Here is an 18487-nt window from a genome sequence, read left to right on the forward strand (position 1 = left end):
CCACCGTGGCCGGCGAAAAACTAAACTAAAGTAAACTACTCCCGCGCAGGCCATGAAGGCCCAAAGGTTCCGACTGGTCAGCGTGTCATCCTCAGCCCACGGGCGTCATTGGATGCAGATATGGAGGGGCATGTGGTCAGCACACCGCTCTCCCGGCCGTATGTCAGATTCCGAGACCGGAGCCTGTACTTCTCAATCAAGTAGCTACTCAGTTTGCCTCACAAGGGCTGAGTGCACCCCGCTTGCCAACAGCGCTCGGCAGACCGAATGGTCACCCATCCTAGTGCTAGCCCAGCCCGACGGCGCTTAACTTCGGTGATCTGACGGGAAACGGTGTTACCACCGCGGCAAGGCCGTTGGCTCTGGCAGTTGACCCTGAACGTAAATAAATGCAACATATGGTGCATACATAGGAAAAGAAGCCCCTACTGTATCATTGAACTGATGACTGGGTGTTGTGTGATGTCCTTAGGTTAGTTAGGTTTAAGTAGTTCTAAGTTATAGGGGACTGATGACCATAGATGTTAAGTCCCATAGTGCTCAGAGCCATTTCTGTATCATTGAACTATTGATGAGAAACTGCTGGAGACAGTATCTACCGTAAAATATCTAGGAGTGACTATCAAGAGCGACCTTAAGTGGAATGACTACATAAAACAAATAGTAGGAAAAGAAGATGCCAGACTGAGATTCATGGGAAGAATCTTAAAGAAATGTAACTCATCCACGAAGGTAGTGGCTTGTGAGGCGCTTGTCCGACAGATTCAACTTTCAACAATATGTGGTGCTTACCAGATAGAACTGACAGAAAAGACAGAGAAGGTCCTACGAAGAGCGCCTCGTTTGTGCTAGAGCGTTGCTGATATGCTCAAGCTCCATTGGCAGAGGCTGCCAGAGTGGCGTTGTACATCAAGAAGAGGCTTGCTATTGAAATCTCGAGACAGTACTTCCCGGGAAGAGTTGGAAAATAAATTACTTCATCCCACATATATTTCCCGTAATGACCACAAGGAGCAAGTTCCGGAAATTAGAACCATTACAGAGGTTTACCGACAATCATTATTTCCACGCACCGTCCGCGAGTGGAAAAGGTTAGTGAGAATCACTTAGCGGTATCAACGACATACACTGCCGGAAAAAATAGTACATTCTTTTTGAGGTTTGGAGACAAGTCTGCAGATCGTTCTGGCCGGGGAAGTTGCTGCACGTTCTAACAGCCCTACCACAACAAAGGTCAAAAATTAATTGTGGTTGTAGTGTTGCTCACGCCGCTAAATATTGCATTTTCGGGCAACAACAAAGTTATATTATGTGACAGGTGTCATTAGAGCACAGTTAATAAAGTCATTTCTTGAAATAATGGATAAACTAGGCACTCATCTTTTCGTGTTTCCCACGCTGGTCTCGTGAACTCATGGCTCAATCGTCTAAAATCTAGGTAGTGATGATTCCAAGCTCGGATGCAAAGAGGCCTAGGTATTATTCTGCGATATTCAAAAGTTTTATAAATGTGTTTCATAAACCATTCTTGAAGATTAAACTTTTGCAAGCTAGGACAATGGTGATGTAAAAAAGTAATCAGCACTCAGAATTTAAGTTACACTTCTTTTTTATTACTTTTGTTGCAATATCACGGACTCGTTCCAAAACATCACTTCACAATATAAAACATACTTGAAAATATCTTCCTCACAGTTAAAGTTCACATTTCATAGCCGGGCGGTGTGGTCGAGCGGTTCTAGGCGCTTCAGTGTGGAACCGCGCAACCGCTACGGTCGCAGGTTCGAATCCTGCCTCGGGCATGGATGTGTGTGATGTCCTTAAGTTAGTTAGGTTTAAGTAGTTCTAAGTTCTAGGAGACTGATGACCTCAGATGTTAAATCTCATAGTGCTCAGAGCCATTTGCACCATTTGAGCCACATTTCATAAACTGACTACAATTTGCGTCTTTTTAACGCGACGACCGAGGCTTGACTCTCTCTAATAACCGCTTACGCTCCCAAAAATCAGAGTTACAAGTACGCCAATGATCATAGTGACAAAAGAAAGAATACACATAAGAATAATACCATTGCAATATATACACATAGATGTATCGAAGTACCTCTACATTAATGAAATCAATCTGTTGTCACAGAAATATGTTAACTATTTTACAGAAACACAGTAGAATATTGCTGGTATCGAGAGGTTGAGGTGAGGTGTCGTAATGGTTACGTAATTCAAGTACCATTACAACGTCTTGCAGAGCATGTAGAGTTTGACGTGAAGTGAGCGGGAGAGCATTATAGTGTTTGAACAACACATCACCTTCCTGCTGCAAGAACGACAAAAGAACGGGTCTAACAAATTTCTGCACGCACAAAGGTGATAGTTAACGTCCCCTCCAGAAACACCAGACGTGTACGGAAGCTCCAGCTTATCTCACGCCAGACCATAATTCCTGGGATAGGGTAAGTGTTTCTTGGACGAATGCACTCTACGAGACGGCGCTCCCCACGTCTACGTCGTACCACAAATGGTCGTCACTTACCTGCAGGCCGAATCTGCTTTCTTCGCTGACAATACGGCACGCCATTTCATTTACCAAGTGATCGTGTGACGGCACCAGTCGAGTGTTCCACGTACACTGCTGGCCATTAAAATTGCTACACCAACAAGAATTGCAGATGATAAACGGGTATTCATTGGAAAAATATATTAATTTGGGTGCATATATCCTGAGAAATCAGTACCCAGAACAACCACCTCTGGCCGTAATAACGGCCTTGATACGCTTTGGCATTGAGTCAAACAGAGCTTGGATGGCGTGTACAGGTACAGCTGCCCATGCAGCTTCAAGACGATACTACAGTTCATCAAGAGTAGTGACTGGCGTATTGTGACGAGCCAGTTGCTCGGCCACCATTGACCAGACGTTTTCAATTGGTGAGAGATCTGGAGAATGTGCTGGCCATGGCAGCAGTCGAACATTTTCTGTATCCAGAAAGGCCCTACAGGACTTGCAACATGCGGTTGTGCATTATCCTACTGAAATGTAGGGTTTCGCAGGGATTGAATGAAGGGTAGAGCCACGGGTCGTAACGCATCTGAAATGTAACGTCCACTGTTCAAAGTGCCGTCAATGCGAACAAGAGGTGACCGAGGCGTGTAACCAATGGCACCCCATACCAACCATCACGCCGGGTGATATGCCAGTATGGCGATGACGAATACAAGCTTCCAATGTGCGTTCACCGCGATGTCGCAAACACGGATGCGACCATCATGATGCTGTAAACAGAACCTGGATTCATACGAAAAAATGACGTTTTGCTATTCTTGCACCCAGGTTCGTCGTTCAGCACACCATCGCAGGCGTTCCTGTCTGTGATCCAGCGTCAAGGGTAACTGCAGCCATGGTCTCCGAGCTGATAGTCCATGTTGCTGCAAACGACGTCGAACTGTTCGTGCAGATGGTTGTTGTCTTGCAAACGCCCCATCTGTTGACTCAGGGATCGAGACGTGGCTGCACGATCCGTTACAGCCCTGCGGATAAGATGCCTGTCATCTCGACTGCTAGTGATACGAGGCCGTTGGGATCCAGCACGGCGTTCCGTATAACCCTCCTGAACCCACCGATTCCATATTCTGCTAACAGTCATTGGATCTCGACCAACGCGAACAGCAATGTCGCGATACGGTAAACCGCAATTGCGATAGGCTACAATCCGACCTTTATCAAAGTCGGAAACGTGATGGTACGCATTTCTCCTCGTTACACGAGGCATCACAACAGCGTTTCACCAGGCAACGCCGGCCAACTGCTTTTCGTGTATGAGAAATCGGTTGGAAACTTTCCTCATGTCAGCACGTTGTAGGTGTCGCCACCGGCGCCAACCTGAGAAGCTAATCATTTGCATATCACAGCATCTTCTTCCTGTCGGCTGAATTTCGCGTCTGTAGCACGTCATCTTCGTCGTGTAGCAATTTTAATGGCCAGTAGTGTAGATGCTGTGGCGTGAGTGGAAGACATCTGTTGGCGGACGACTTTGAAACTATTACCCAGCTGTCTCATTTGCATTTGACTGCCCCTTATAAATAGCTGTTCGGCAGGTGCAACCATATTGGAGGCGTATATTTGGAGAGTCCAGACTAACATACAGTTTCAAAAAAGGGGCAGTAGCTTTATCAGTAGCTGCAGCAGCCACAGTCTGCCTGATTGACAGATGTGCCCTTTGAACATTACCCAAAATTTTTGTACTGCGAAAGGCTGAAAGGCTAAAATGGTTCAAGTGGCTCTGAGCACTATGGGACTTAACATCTGAGGTCATCAGTCCCCTAGAACTTACACTCCTGGAAATGGAAAAAAGAACACATTGACACCGGTGTGTCAGACCCACCATACTTGCTCCGGACACTGCGAGAGGGCTGTACAACCAATGATCACACGCACGGCACAGCGGACACACCAGGAACCGCGGTGTTGGCCGTCGAATGGCGCTAGCTGCGCAGCATTTGTGCACCGCCGCCGTCAGTGTCAGTCAGTTTGCCGTGGCATACGGAGCTTCATCGCAGTCTTTAACACTGGTAGCATGCCGCGACAGCGTGGACGTGAACCGTATGTGCAGTTGACGGACTTTGAGCGAGGGCGTATAGTGGGCATGTGGGAGGCCGGGTGGACGTACCGCCGAATTGCTCAACACGTGGGGCGTGAGGTCTCCACAGTACATCGATGTTGTCGCCAGTGGTCGGCGGAAGGTGCACGTGCCCGTCGACCTGGGACCGGACCGCAGCGACGCACGGATGCACGCCAAGACCGTAGGATCCTACGCAGTGCCGTAGGGGACCGCACCGCCACTTCCCAGCAAATTAGGGACACTGTTGCTCCTGGGGTATCGGCGAGGACCATTCGCAACCGTCTCCATGAAGCTGGGCTACGGTCCCGCACACCGTTAGGCCGTCTTCCGCTCACGCCCCAACATCGTGCAGCCCGCCTCCAGTGGTGTCGCGACAGGCGTGAATGGAGGGACGAATGGAGACGTGTCGTCTTCAGCGATGAGAGTCGCTTCTGCCTTGGTGCCAATGATGGTCGTATGCGTGTTTGGCGCCGTGCAGGTGAGCGCAACAATCAGGACTGCATACGACCAAGGCACACAGGGCCAACACCCGGCATCATGGTGTGGGGAGCGATCTCCTACACTGGCCGTACACCACTGGTGATCGTCGAGGGGACACTGAATAGTGCACGGTACATCCAAACCGTCATCGAACCCACCGTTCTACCATTCCTAGACCGGCAAGGGAGCTTGCTGTTCCAACAGGACAATGCACGTCCGCATGTATCCCGTGCCACCCAACGTGCTCTAGAAGGTGTAAGTCAACTACCCTGGCCAGCAAGATCTCCGGATCTGTCCCCCATTGAGCATGTTTGGGACTGGATGAAGCGTCGTCTCACGCGGTCTGCACGTCCAGCACGAACGCTGGTCCAACTGAGGCGCCAGGTGGAAATGGCATGGCAAGCCGTTCCACAGGACTACATCCAGCATCTCTACGATCGTCTCCATGGGAGAATAGCAGCCTGCATTGCTGCGAAAGGTGGATATACACTGTACTAGTGCCGACATTGTGCATGTTCTGTTGCCTGTGTTTATGTGCCTGTAGTTCTGTCAGTGTGATCATGTGATGTATCTGACCCCAGGAATGTGTCAATAAAGTTTCCCCTTCCTGGGACAATGAATTCACGCTGTTCTTATTTCAATTTCCAGGAGTGTAGAACTACTTAAACCTGACTAACCCAAAGACGTCACACAAATCCATGCCCGAGGCAGGATTTGAACCTGCGACCGCAGCAGTTGCGCGGTTCCGGACTGAAGCTCCTAGAACCGCTCGGCCACCGCGGCCGGCAAAGGTGCTTTAACTGTACTTTACCTCACCTGCTCCCAGTCGCTTCATTCATTCGGCCTATTTTGCAGGTCTTAGGAGCACACCCACGCGCCGCCTTCCAGGCGGGATACAAAATTATCAAGCAAGCGGTTCTCGCATGTTTCCATTTTTTGTGCAACACCTCTAAGCTCTCAGAACATACGGATACATAGGCGTGTAATCGAGAATTCACGGTGGTTGAGTAGCCCAGCAACCTTTACACCTAACCTGTGTGTAGGTCCTCTGTCAGAACAAAGAACAATGACTTCATAATAAAGGCGCATTATGTCATCAGCTGTGAAACCGCCACCTCAAACCGGAGAGATTTTCTTTTGCCTCGTGCACTGGCACTGCTCCTTTGGTATATTACGAGAGTCGTGGGTTAAATGTTACTTTATTGTAGATAACTGTGATGAATATGTGTATACTGCAGTGTTGTGCTACTGTTATCAAAGTGGATGAGACGAGATGTAAGTTGAAATCCAGTGTGGGCACGCAGCCTTTATAAAATAAATAAATATATAAATAAAATATTAATTATTAATTATGTATGATAGTGATTGGTTGTAATTAATGTTTGCTTATCTGGAAGGTGGACGTTTAATTATTTGGTATCAGACGCTTGACAATGGCTTTTTCGTAAATGCAATGTTTTTCGCAGTTGACCGTGAAATATGACTCAAATAATCGGACTTCGTATTTAAATCGTTTCCAAAGACTGCTGCGGTAGGTGCGGACTCAAAATCTAAATCTCAATATTAGAATAATTTGCCAGCAATGTCAATACGTCGTATAGAGGTGACTGTCTACTAAACATAAAAAAGTTTACACAGTTCGTTAAATCAGATATATTCAACGAATAAACCTACAGTTTAAATAGTTCTACTTACTTTCATAAATATAAATTCTTTACAGAATCGAGTGCCTAGCAAGATTGCAACTTGCAGTGTTCTTATATAACATCAAATATGGCAGTGTACCAGTTAATAAAATATACGTGCTTCCCGCACCAGCTATTCTACTCGACCTCCTTCTTCTTAATGAAACATATGAGTGTCATAATTGTAATTTGTTTTATCAGCGGCATAGCGCTGCAGTTCTGTGCCATAGGCTTTATTTATTTCTCAGAGATTCATTATTTAATTAAGGTTTCGCGTTTCCGAGGAAACTCACGCATGGCATGCAAATGTGCCCTTATATTGCCCCCTGAATCGCGAGGCGAAAGGACACACCTGCAGGCGAGCGATTCACCTAAAGGCACAAGTTGTCTGCAACTATTTACATGACATACATTATACAGTATATTATATACAAAATTTGAATGACGCGCGTGCGCCGTAAAAGGTCTTATGTTGGCAAAATTGAGTGCGCGCATGCGCAGAAGCGTGTATGTGACTCCGGCACTTATGTTTAATCGTAAATTTAGATCACGCGGCACAGTATTGCAGTTCATATTGTTCGGGTGCGCGCGCGTTTCTTGGTCGTTGCACAAAGAAAATATTCCACCAAGATTACGTATGAAGAGTACATTCTATGACAGGTAACTTAATTTTAAAATTACAATATTTGTTATAATACAATAAAACTTCAGATTGTTGAATGTTCTTAGTTACATAGTATTGATTGAAATGCTTCAAAGAAAAATGTCCTTTTGTTTCAGGTGCGTTGACCTATACACATCGTGTCGTTATTACAGTTTATATTCATCTGGTGCACAGTAATGTTTCACAGGTTAGTGTCGTCGTGGTAAAGTTTTTTGATCACAGTAAAATCGCTGTATAACAACGTAATTGATACATAAGCATGCCCATTTCCATTATAGTCGTTGTGATGCAGTTCGTTGTGACAAAAAGCATTGTTTATTACAGATCAGACGTCACCCGTCGAGTAATTTGGTCCATATGCAGTTCGTTTTCGATATTCCGTGGAAGCTTGGTTGCAGAACCTCGGACGGCACATAGCTGGCGTCGATCCTTGGATAGTTCAGGTAAGTGTGTCCGTCACAGTTCGAGAACATTCCATTCCCTGAAGTTCCAACCAAAATTCTTCCACTCGTCGTGTTTTTTTCTGGACAGGCACGTTGTGACCATTTAATCCAGTTAACACCTTGAAGTTAGATACTGTAGTAATGTCACTAGACGATGCACCAATTATGCGCTTCACATTTTCAGTCTTTTGTTAAATATAGCTTACCTAAATGTTCGTAGTTACTTATCAAAGAAATTGTTCATCGCGTTTACAAACGTACGATGCATGATGAATATCATTAACAGTTTATTTCACATAGGTTTCTGCGTAGTTGCAGACTTAGTAATGTACGTTAATGTCCGTGAACAGTGGTTCACTATGCAATTTTTTTAAAGTTTATCGCATTTTGGCACTCGTTATCGTTCAAATTCTCACATAGTAACAGTTACATTATACATCATTTTTTAAAAAACATAAGTAATCATACATATACACGTTACATATTTCCTTAGCATAAACATAATACAGTTACACATAAACATGTTTACATCATCATTACATAGCTATAAATTATTACATTATGTCACATTTGATTACATGAATTGCAGATATTTACGTTCTCGTTAACGGTTTTGTTGGGATTTTGTCGATGTTTGTTGTGATGTCATCTGAAATTAAGATAGGTTAGACACAATATTAATTACATCAGTAGGCAAGACCAGGCGTTTTCACTACTCAATAAATATTCAAAATAATAAGAGACGGAAAACTGTTAGATTCCTCGCGTTTTGTGCGTGTGTGTATAGCGTCTGTGTGGCCTTGGCTACTGGTAGATGCTTTTCTTGCTGAGAGATGTGCGTCTAATCTATTTCTCGAAGTAAAAGATCCCTTCACAGATGACGTCTGTCGGTTCGTCAGGTGTCATACCAAGTCAGTGGTACCTACAGTCACAAATGTTTCGTGAAAAATTAATATATCATTCACTGCTACGTAATCATAAATTTTACCTTAATATTCAGTCTTCTTGGTACTGCCGCGGCGTTGAAAGAAAAGTTCTTCTGTCTTCAACTGCGCCACTGGTACAGCTGAAATGAAAATTTCTTTACTACTTATTATCTATGTTGTAGCAAATAGAGTTTTGCGAGTTGCTTAGCAGTGTTTTCATGGATATGACTTTGACACTATTTAGCATGAAATACTCTAAGATCTCGGTGTGCGTATAGCCCAATATATTTGTTAGTTCTAGGATGTTGTAACAGATACGCACCAGGATGCGGTATGTTAACAATAATATAAGGTCCTTCATATAGCAGACGCCACTTAGCATTGCGTCGTTTGAGTGCTACAGATTTATGATGAGTACGAAGTAGTACAAGCATTCCTGCCTTGAATTTTTGTTTTCTTTTTATTATGTTTGTGTGATGTTTGTTTCGTATCTGTGCGTGATGTGTCAGTGTAGTCAATACTACTTTTATTTTCTGTTCAGGTGTAATTTCCTTGTCTGACAACTTAGGTAATGGTTCTATCCATTGATCGTTCTGTTTGCAATTGAACATAATCTCGTTAGGTGTGTAATTTGTATTGTAAGTATTTAAGTTATTGTGTACGTCTTCGAAAAGACTTAGGTAGGACACCCAAGTAGTATGTTTTGATGAAATATAGATCCTCATGAATCGGTTTAGTTCTCAGAAAAGTCTCTCAGTCGCGTTACATTGTGTACTAAACCTTGAAATAAATATACTTTTAATGTTATTGTCCTTCAAGAAATTTTTCCATTCGTACCCAGAGTAGTATGCTGCATTATCTGACAGAATTGCTTTAGGTTTTCCCACGTGCGTCAGGTAATCACTTGAGAATCTTCGTATTATAGCATTTGCAGTGGCGGATTTTAAAGCATAAAGTTTTACATGTTTAGAAAATATATCGTAAAAAGCTAAGATATATTTGACGCCTCCAAAGCTTGCTGGATGCGGTCCACTGATGTCAGTGCACAGAATTTCCAGGGGTTTACTCGGTAAAATAGAATGTAAATCTGGTTTTGTGGATAAATTCTGAGGTTTTGCTTTTTGACATATGACACATGTTTTCAGTTCTCTGTAAATGTTTCTTCTCTTATTGCTAAAATAACAGTATGTGCTGAGCTTTGCCAAACACTTTTTCGTCCCATAATGACCATAAACTAAGTGTGTGTGCCAAATCAAATTACGTTCAGGCTCTTTGGGAATGCATACACACCAGTTAGTAGCATTTGGATGTCGGCGATAAAATAATACATCATTGTGTAACTTGTAATACTTAGTCAAAGGATGATCGTGTTTTTCTACCAGTAATGTTATTATCTTATACCAGTGAGGATCAGATTTTTGCAATTTAGCCATGTTTCTGCACATATCAATATAATATTGATGATACTGCTTGTCTTGCATTAAGAGAATCCTGTAGTCATTTATATTTTCTAAGTCACTGTTGGTTTCATTCATACCTTGTGGAAGTCTAGACAAAGCGTCGGCAATGGTGTTGTCCTTACCTATTATGTACTTAATTTCAAAAGTAGTTCTGAAGAGTAACTGCCCATCGTGATAGTCTAAGATGTACAAGTTTACAAGTTAACAAAAATGTCAGGGCCTGGTGATCGGTATTAATTACTGTATATTTGCCAAATAAATAATAATTGAATTTCTTGAATGCCCAGACTATAGAAAGTGTTTCTAACTCAGTAGTGGAGAATGTACGCTCACATTCACTCAGAATACGACTTGCAAATCCAATAATTCTTGTGTTTGCATTCACTAAAACATGTTTAATTGTATTAAAGTCATTCTGGCACTGTTCCGATCAGATCCAAACTTGATTCTTTCTGAGTAGATTTAACAGATGTTTACTGTTCAAAAGTGGTTGTGGTAAAAAACGTCTGAAAAATGAACATAGCCCAAGGAATGATTTTAACTGCTTTTTTGTTCGAGGGCTAGGAAAGTTTCTGATAGCATCTAATTTACTGGGATCAGGACGTATGCCCTGTGAATTAATGATATGTCCTAAATATTTTATCTCACTGCAACCAAATTTTGATTTTCGAAGATTGGCTGTGACTCCAGCTTGTGCAAATTTTTCTAAAATTCTTTCAAGTGTGTCAATGTGTTCATTCCAAGACTGTGTAGCTATCAGTATATCATCTACATAGTGTGTGACCGTCTCAACTAAATCATCGCCAAGCACGGTATCCAGGGCTGTAATGAATACTCCAGAACTGACATTCAGTCCAAAGGGTAGAACACAAAACTGGTAGGTTCGCCCCCCGAATATAAATGCAGTATATTTCCGAGAATCAGGAGTGATACCTACTTGCCAAAATGAATTAGCTAGATCAATTGTGGAAAAATATTTTGCATCTAGAAATTTCTGTAAGTGCTCTTCTAAATTTTCGGGTTTTGTGTGAACCAGTAAAATTATTTCATTAATTGCTCGCGCGTCTAACACTAGCCTAATGCTACCATTTGGTTTTTTGACAACAAGTAGAGGACTACAGTAAGGTGAGGTGGATGGTTCAATGACTTTCCAGTCTAACATTTGTTTTAGTTCTTGCCACACAGCAGGTCGTTGAGATAACGGTACGTTATATGTCTTGTGGTAGAAGATCTTGTGATGCTTAACTTCAATCTTGTACACATACGTGTTAATAACACCTAATCGTTTGGTAAAAACTTGTAAATATTTGGATAACACTTCCTGTAGTTTCATACGTTCATGTACACTGAGAGCTGTAGCTTCATTTATCTTATGATCAAGCAATGTTTTCAAGTCCATTAGCTCTGTGTCAGGTGAGTGTGTGTGCGTGTCTTGAATGTCTTTGTCAAGTACTAACTGTACCTTGTACAGTGTTTGTCATGCTTTAGAGTTCTCCTGTCCAAATCAATAATAATTACACTGCATTTATCATTAAAAATATATTTACCTTTGGAGAAGTCTATAATGCAGTCCTTCTCGCTCATAATATCTAATCCTAATATGCAATTTGTCACAAGGTTTTGTGCAACCAGGAATGGCCATTGTACGGTTCGATTACCTATTTTAATGTTTACAAAAACTTGCTTCTTAAACCTACATGACTTATTACCTAGAGCAGTAGTTATTTTACAGTTTTGGGCGGGAAACTCAGACACAGGCTCCAATTCACACATCTTTTTATAGAAATTAAAAGACAAAACGCTCACAGCTGCACCTGTATCTGAGATAATAGTAGTTGGAATCCCACCTACTACACCAGTAGTAGAGGCTAAAACAATTTCATTTGTCTTTGAACGACATTGTGTACTGTCTTGCAAAAGTTCATCTGATATACTCTCATTGTGGTTGTATCTTATAAATAAAACAGGTAGTTTTTGTTTACAATTATTAGGCATATCAATATTTTGTTGTTCAATGGTGGTGTCAAATAACTGATTAACATAGAAGTCGGCCCCCAAGAATTCTTCAGCCACAACCCGGGGTATAGAAGTGACAGTTTGTAGTTTGTTGGATTAGCATTTGTATTAGGCACTGACACAGATTGAGGTTGTGTATCAGGTATCACTTCTATTATATTCACATTCGGATATTGCCTGTTGTGATCTCCAAACTTTTGCGGTTGTTGTTGCTGTTGCGCATTATGACTTACCTGTCGGTCGTAAGGTATGCTCCAATTTTGTCCTGGTGACTGCTGTGGTATAGCAGTGTTTGAATGAAAGTATTGATCGCTACGAGTCCAGCCTTGATGCTGTCTTGGCTCGTAGTTATTATTGTTTCTGTTTCTGTTTGTGTTTTTGTTGTTACATTTGCACCCGTTGTTACCGTTGTTGTTGTTACCGCGGTGCCTTTTGTATGGATTGCCGCATGAAGTGTTATTACTGTTGTAACTGTTGTTTGTATTGGAATACGCGTGTTGATTTTTATTTCCGTATTGAGACGGCATGTAAGTTGGCTGTTTTTGCAGTACCGCGTATCCAAATGTCGGCACGCCAGAATTGAGTTGGCGAGCCTGCATGTTTTGCATACCACTGATATAAACATTGTGGCGCGCGAAGCGCTGATCTTCTAGTAACATGTCAACCGAATCTAAAGCTGTTAAAAAATAATCAGGATCGTCATCCGGAATATGTAAGAGTTTTTCTTTAATGTTGAAAGGCAATTTGGCCTTCAACGCACGGAGTATATCACGTGTTGCGACTGGTTCGTCCAAAAAATGTCCCATGTTCAAGCATTTTTCAAAATATCTGCGTAAGTTACCATTTTTAATGTTAAAAGTTTCAGGTTCTAAAATTTGTCTTCTGAGTCGCTCCTGGACGGATTGCGACCAGAATTTGTTCAGAAAGGCACGCTCAAACTCACTGTACGTGGTACATACGTCAGCTTGACTGTATGCCCAGACAGCTGCATCGCCTTGGATGTATCCGACAATATATGAAATCTTTTTCCGGTCACTCCAAGTGCGTGGAAATGCGTTACTAAAAGATTTAAGAAAAATCACCGGATGAATGGTTCGTTTTTCTGGGATAAAAGTCTGAAATTGCCTGTATTTTATTAAGCTTTTTTCTTCCTTTGCATTATAATATGGATTCGTTCCACTGTAATTACTGTTATGTTCAGATGGCGAGTAATTACGATTATGTTGCTGTGGTTTACCGTGATAATAGCGTGTGTTTGTGTTTGCACGTCGTGGTATGTGTCGTTGTCGTGGTGTGTTTTGTTCTTGTGTGTTTGTCGTGTGCGGTATGTGTGCGTCATACTCGTACGTATATTGGTTTCTGAACTGTACATTTTGACTGGTATTTTCGTTACATTCAGACTGTGGTTGATCCATGAATTGTTTCATTGGTGCAGTGACAGACTGTACTGCGTCACTAATCAGCTGTTTGTTATTAGTGATGTATTCCGCTATGGAGTCGTGCACAATTGTTGGTAAATTTTCACGTATGCATCTGTCAAAATTTTTGTCTTTGTTCTCTACCCAATCATGAAATTCATTATTAATATTCTGAAAATGAGCTGTGGCATCAGATTGTAATCTGTCAGTCAGGTGTTGTTCAACATCGCCAAATTTATTCTGCACGTCAGTAATTCGTTTTTCAAGGTTGTCATATACTGAAGGATATGTTTGAATTTGTTCAGTAAGAGCTTCACACGTGACATTAAGTTTTTTTACTTGTCTCTGTAAAAGTGCTACGTCATTTTTAGTCTTTTGTTGTATCGTATTAACCTTGGAAAATTTCGTACTGAGTTCAGTCATCTGTTTGGTCAGTGTGGCGTCTATAAGTTCCACACGTTTACATAAAGTGTCATTACATGTCTTGATTGCTATGAGATAAGATTTAATTTCGTCATTTTGTGTCTTTAACTGTTCATTTTGTGTCTTTAAGCTTGCCATATTTTCTGCGTTTTGTTTCATTAGCATTTGTAACATGTTGTCAATGTTTACTGTTTACAAGGTCTCTGCCCCCGCCGCGTCATTAGACGTGACGTCATGTATTAACATGGGCTCTGACTGAGACTTTGAAATTTTTGTGGTGGACGGCCTATTGTCAAAATTTCCGTTAACACTTGCGTCAATATTTGATGAATCGTCACTACCGGTTGCTGTCGTAAAGTCATTTTCTAACATTTGTCTCTCGTCCGAGTCGGATTGCGTCTGAATAGTATGTCTTTGCTGTTCCATCTTTGCGTATTGCTTTCTAGTTATGACCATGCCACACGTAAGATATGCTTCAAGAAAATAAAGTTTGACACTGGTTTTAAAATAAAATGCAGTTGAACATGAATCGCTCGTAGCAACAATGGCTGTTTGTTAATTTAAAAATGTAAACTGAATATGGGATTATTGTTAATGGCTGCTGGCCATGTTACAACGTATCGTACAGAAGTCGGCCATAATGTACACTCGTGTATTGGTATACTACAGAATCTACTGAAGAGCTAATACACTGAATTATGCGTCTGGTCAAGCCTGCTAATGCAAAGATGCTGCGTCTTACCTTATTTTGCTGGAAGCTTCATTGCGTCTTCCCGCAAAATTTTAGAATTGGAAAATATCTTCAGATTTTTGTTATTTCTCACATATTCAAGTCCAGGTCCAGAAAGTTGATTTTTCACATGAAACAAAGAGAACAATGTAACAAATGACAAAATAACAAGTCCGACACGCAGTCGCCAATATAAAATAAATAAATAAATAAATAACATATTAATTATTAATTATGTACGATAGTGGTTGGTTGTAATTAATGTTTGCTTATCTGGAAGGTGGACGTTTAATTATTTGGTATCAGACGCTTGACAATGGCTTTTTCGTAAATGCAATGTTATTCGCAGTTGACCGTGAAATATGACTCAAATAATCGGACTTCGTATTTAAATCGTTTCCAAAGATTGCTGCGGTAGGTGCGGACTCAAAATCTAAATCTCAATATTAGAATAATTTGCCAGCAATGTCAATACGTCGTACAGAGGTGACTGTCTACTAAACATAAAAAAGTTTACACAGTTCGTTAAATCAGATATATTCAACGAATAAGCCTACAGTTAAATAATTCTACTTACTTTGATAAATATAAATTCTTTACAGAATCGAGTGCTTAGCAAGATTGCAACTTGCAGTGTTCTTATATAACATCAAATATGGCAGTGTACCAGTTAATAAAATATACGTGCTTCCCGCACCAGCTATTCCACTCGACCTCCTTCTTCTTAATGAAACATAAGAGTGTCATAATTGTATTTTGTTTTATCAGCGGCATAGCGCTGCAGTTCTGTGCCATAGGCTTTATTTATTTCTCAGAGATTAATTATTTAATTAAGATTTCGCGTTTCCGAGGAAACTCACGCATGGCATGCAAATGTGCCTTTATACCTTGCACCTCTGGAATAGTTCTGAGAAGGCTACCGAGCTTTATGTCCACGATCACTGCAGGGACCACTGTGAACAGTGGTTTATGCACTCACTGCAGAATCACAGAAGGCGAATACTACGTTTTTTCTTCGGAAAGGCAGAGACCGATTTCCTGTTCAATCTTTGTCCAACTAAACACCTGCTATGTCCACAGTGACTTCTTAGTCAATGAAATCTTTAATTTTAACGTTCCCTCTTCCATTTTGGACGATGCGGATGGCTATAGAGATTAATCAAGGATATTGCCGTGCAGTGTAGAGAAGATCAGTTTCAGTGCGCTGTGACCGCTCCACTTTCACTTCACTGAACTGTTTGTGAAACATAACAATTGTTTCGACAAGCATTTTTCCTATTTTTATTGCGTGCTAATCATGTTTAATACCCTTTGAGAAGCAATAATAATCGCCAGAGTACGTCTACGGTTAGTCGGAAGGAGAGAGAATTTACAAATCTTTAACATAATGCAGCGCTTCAGCAACCGCGAATTGTTCAGACAATATGAAATTCAGCCTTAAGTTTTAAGGTAAAATGTTTTCAGCAAAAAAAAATGTACCTTGCAACTGAAGGCTGAATTTCTTATTGTCTGGAGAGAGAATTATTAGGGGATAATATCCGTCAACGAGAATGTCGATACAGAACATACGCTTAAACTGAAGAAGAAATGTATAGGAAATCGGCCATGGCTTTTTCAAATTAACCATCTTGTTATCTGTCTTAAATTATTTATAGAAACGACGGAATGCTTAAGTCAGGACGGAGAACTGAACGCTGGCCTTCGAAGAGGGAGAGGCAGAGTTCAGTGCCGGAAACTCTGCGCTACGTAGTAAAGATGATCTGTTTTACTCCCAAGATGTGTTTAGCATTTTCATCGTTCTTTTTTTCTTCTTCATTTCGTAGCCTTTCTGTTTAGTTCAACATAGATTAAATGTATACCTGCAGGTTTGTAGTAGGATTTTGGAACATATACTGTGTTCAAACATTGTGAATTACTTTGAAGAAAACGATTAGTTAACAAATAGCCTACACGGGTTCAGAAAACATCGTTCTTGCGAAACACATCTAGCTCTTTATTCTCATGAAGATTTGAGTGCTGTAGACAGTGGACGTCAAACTGATTCCATATTTTTAGACATCCAGAAGGTTTAGGGCATCATTTCTCACAAGTGACTTCTAATGAAACTGCGTGCCTAAGTAGTATGCCTGAGTTGCGTGACCGGATTCGTGATTCCCTGTCAGAAACGTCATAGTTGATAATAACTGACGGAAAGTCATTAGGTAAAACAAAAGTATTATCTGGCGTTCCGCAATGAAGTGTTATACGTCCTCTGTTGTTCCTGTTCTCCATAAACGATTGAGAAGAAAATATGAGCAACCAGATGATCAAAAGCAACTGAAAAATGATGTATACAAGATGTGTGTGCCCTTAGACGATAAATCACACAAATCTAAAAGCCGTGAATTCAACTAAATAGAAGGGGTTACGACTACAAATAACTCAAATTTGAACGATCACATTGATAGGGTTTTGGGGAAAGCGAACCATAGACTGTGTTTTTACGGCAGAAAACATGGAAAATGCAATAGGCCTACTAAAAACACTTCCTGCACTACAGTTGTCCGTCCTCTTCTGGAGAACTGCTGAGCATATGGTCTCCGCATCAGATAGGATTGACGGAGGACATCGAATATGTTCATGGAAGGGCAGCTTATTTTGTATTATAGTGAAACAAGGGAGAGAGGGCCACGGATATGACATGTGAATTCAGGTGGAAGTCATTAAAACGAAGGCATTTTCGTTGTGGCAGCATCGTCTCATGAAATTTTAATCGCCAACTTTTTCATCCGAAAGCGAAAATATTTGGTTGGCACCCGTCTACATACGGAGAAATGATCATCATAATAAACTAAGAGGAATCAGAGTCCGCAAGGAAAGATTTAAGTGTTCGTTTTTCCTGCGTGATGTTCGAGAGTAAAACGGGAGAGAAATAGCTTGAACGTAGTCTGATGAACCCTCTCCTAGGCACTTAATTGTGAACTGCAGCATAATCGTGTAGATGTTGTGAGCTCACACACTCTCCACGACAACGAGGTAGTAATGGTGCTGAAGAAAAGACATTGTCTGCATTTGGAGGAAAATGATGTGATAAACGTGAAAATGGAGTCGCCTCAGTTGCAGATAGTTCATAAATTGCATCATCAGTCTAATACTGGACCGTTTTTCCAGAAGGCAGGAAAGTGGGTCGAGCAAGGCACTCAGCAGTGTAATTCTCATCTATATCTCCTTATATCTCCTCACGTGTATATCATCCAGTAAATGGAGGAGTCCAGTCTTACCCATTTTCCAGGAGATATCGCTAAAAACGCGCTGGTGTTAATGTCTAAAATACTAAGGGGGGATGACTCTGGCTTGCATGGTTGCTTCTGGCTTCCGATAGAAGTTACCTGACATATGCAGAGTATACGAGCACATACCAAGCGCGCAATGTTTGTAGATGAATAAAGCATAAAGTAGTAGCAGCATCAACAACTTGGACCCTCTGTTTTTCAATATCCCGTCTACTTTCTGCCCAATTGAGTAAACACATATATTTGCTACTCTCTTTTATTCTGTTATCTAGATACACTACGCTTGTCCGTCCTCTTTTAGAATACTGCTGCGCGATTCAGGATCCTTACCAGATAGGACTGACGGAGTAC

General features: G+C 41.4%; 1 pseudogene; it reads right to left on the reverse strand.

Annotated features, from left to right (window-relative positions):
• Positions 1 to 243: 243 nt before the first annotated feature.
• LOC124557110 lies at positions 244 to 361 on the reverse strand (annotated as a pseudogene).
• Positions 362 to 18487: the final 18126 nt, after the last annotated feature.

The sequence above is a fragment of the Schistocerca americana genome, chromosome X (genome assembly GCF_021461395.2).
Source record: "Schistocerca americana isolate TAMUIC-IGC-003095 chromosome X, iqSchAmer2.1, whole genome shotgun sequence".
Taxonomy (NCBI): Eukaryota; Metazoa; Arthropoda; class Insecta; order Orthoptera; family Acrididae; genus Schistocerca; species Schistocerca americana.